Source organism: Astatotilapia calliptera, chromosome 13 (assembly GCF_964374335.1).
Source record: "Astatotilapia calliptera chromosome 13, fAstCal68.1, whole genome shotgun sequence".
Lineage (NCBI taxonomy): Eukaryota > Metazoa > Chordata > Actinopteri > Cichliformes > Cichlidae > Astatotilapia > Astatotilapia calliptera.
The window spans coordinates 21,839,721-21,842,310 of record NC_137434.1 but is presented as its reverse complement, the minus strand read 5'-3'; positions in this window follow the sequence as shown (position 1 = coordinate 21,842,310).

Sequence of the window (2,590 nt, the reverse complement as noted above, 5' to 3'; positions counted from 1 at the left end):
TTTGCTTTGACACTCTGCTTACTGCCTTTTAAAAAATGCTCTTTCCAGCTCTCTTTCATTCAGTTTAATACACACATAAACAGTGTTGGCCAAGTTACTTGAAAAAAGTAATCAGTAACTAATTTCTCTCGTGCATATGCACACAGAAAGAGGGACATGGAGCGTGTTGGGATCTGGTTTAAATTTGCTTTTATTGCCTTCATATGGGCTTGATAGTGGTCTGGTGTGATTGTTGGGACAGGGTCTCCACAGACTGACCTCAGAGACAGGAGTGCGAGCCAAACTGAGATCCGACCCATGATGCAGTGGTCACAGATGTGGGGCTCGCATAAATACATTTAATGTTTTGGTGGAGATTTTTTGTTTACCACATATAGTGAAGTAAACCTCATGAGACCTGCAACTGCAGCTTCAAGCTATACAATACAAAGTCAAACGCACCGTCTATTATGCTGCATGTATTAGAAGATAAAATTGCACTTCAACAGCTTTACGAGTAAGTCTAAATGACAGTAGAACATATTTTGTCATGCAGTGGTCGGCTTCCTAGTTTTTACTTTTAAATTGCAGACCATGTGTCCAATAGCTTGTGGAGCTTTATCTCGCCAACTGCCCAATTTTCCATTTACACAAAGCACATGGAAGCTATATTACAAAGTCATCCTTTCAAATGTCAAGTAGCCCAAAGGTGTATAACGTAATTAAACATTATTTAAATGACATAATGGACATTTTAATACATTTGATAATGACATATACTACATTTATAAGCACTAAGCAGTGTTGCTGCCATCTCATGGATTTGTCTCAGTGTTGCAGTCTGTCGTTCTAGTTTAAAAATCCAACTTTGCTGTGAACATTTTGGACAGATGTTACACTCAGCATTGAAATTCAATGTTTGCATTTCACTTGGCGATGCCACAGGTTTGTGACTCACTTGCTCCAAGACTGCAAAACATCCAGAGGTTACAGAATACATACGGTGCATTTGAATGAGCTGTAAAGTTTGCTCGTTAATGAAGTCATGACTGCCAGATTGCCAAGACCTGAGCTCAGAACCATCAGTCAAACATGGTCGTATTACCTCACCACCTCTGGGCTTTTGATGTGGACTGACTGTCTCTTTTCTGGCCCAAATACATACAAATGTTTGTATGTTTAACTGTAATTAGGTTTCATCTATCAGCCTCTTAATGATCAACCATGTTATGTTTGTCCAAATGTTACAAAAATAATCACGGGAAACAAAGTGACTAAACATTTGGCTAATTGTGGTCTATGAATCCTCCGATAAACTAAAAAATATGTCAGTGTATTATGTTGACAGTTTGTAGTTTATATCAGGAGATTAATTAGTGTGACAGCTGTTTCCCAATCACAATATTATATTAACACTATTTGTGTTATTTACTTTTTTCATTAAGTGAAATGGGTGGGATCCATCTGAAATTCAAACATTTCAGGCGGATCCTGTGGGAAATTAGTGTCTTGCTGTTTCTGAACTGAGGCCAGCCATTTCCACAAAAGATTTTCATGCTTTTAAGGAGATGTTGTGAGGTTTGTTCTGGATGAGTAATGCTCAGTTCAGTGTTGATACAGTTGGGACCACTTGGCCCTGAAGACCCAGGCTGTTGGAACGAACTATGTATTCATTTGACACCATCTGTGCCCCAGGCTAGTGCCAGCGTGGGTGATATATACATGATTTCTGTTTACAGTATGTTGGATGTGTTTAAAAATTCACTCCACTGGGTATAGAACAATCAGATTTGGCAGCATACAACAACATTTATATTGATCGTGTAAGATATTATGTTATGCTAAGAAAACAACTAGAAGAATTTAAGTAACATAACACTCTTCCATGTGTCTGATATGAAAATCAAGATAAAAATACTGTGAAAATTGGAATTCTTCCTGTTTGGATGTATTACCTTAAGTATCCTAATTTGAAGTAATTACAGAAGATTGTTTTTCCTGGATTAAAGCATTGGCTCTTTCAAATATATATTTTTTAATTTTCTCACTTAAATCTAAGTGTGTGTAGCCATCATGTGCCTTTTTGTTTGAGACATAATTGCAAGTGGCCCCATTAAAACACATCCTCAACACAACGAACTTTTACATTTGGGTCCAAAAAATAAAATTAAAAAGGCTCAGCAGTGCTGTGCAAAAGTCTCGAGCCACTACTCTTTTCTTCATGAGTTCTTCAGGCTATTTGAAGGTCTTTCAAACATAAAAGGGCAGGGAACAGCCAGTGTTTATCTTCATATATTAGACAATTTTGCCAAGACATAATTTTAAACTGTAACTTTGGGCATTTTGTTACGAGCAATGGGTCACAAAAACATCTTTTGTTTCCCTTTTTTTATAGAACCTTTAAAAATTGTGAAAGATAACACAGTTCAACAGACATAAAACTGTATTTTTGAACCATAACGTTCATTTTCAAAGAGCTATTTGCTGAAAACTTTGCATACCTCAACATGGTGTCAAGGGTGTCCTAAAAAATTGATAAAGCTGGATAAGTGGAGGACAAAAGAAATAGCTGGCCTAAAAACTGCCTACATTAAATGAACAGTAACTGAAA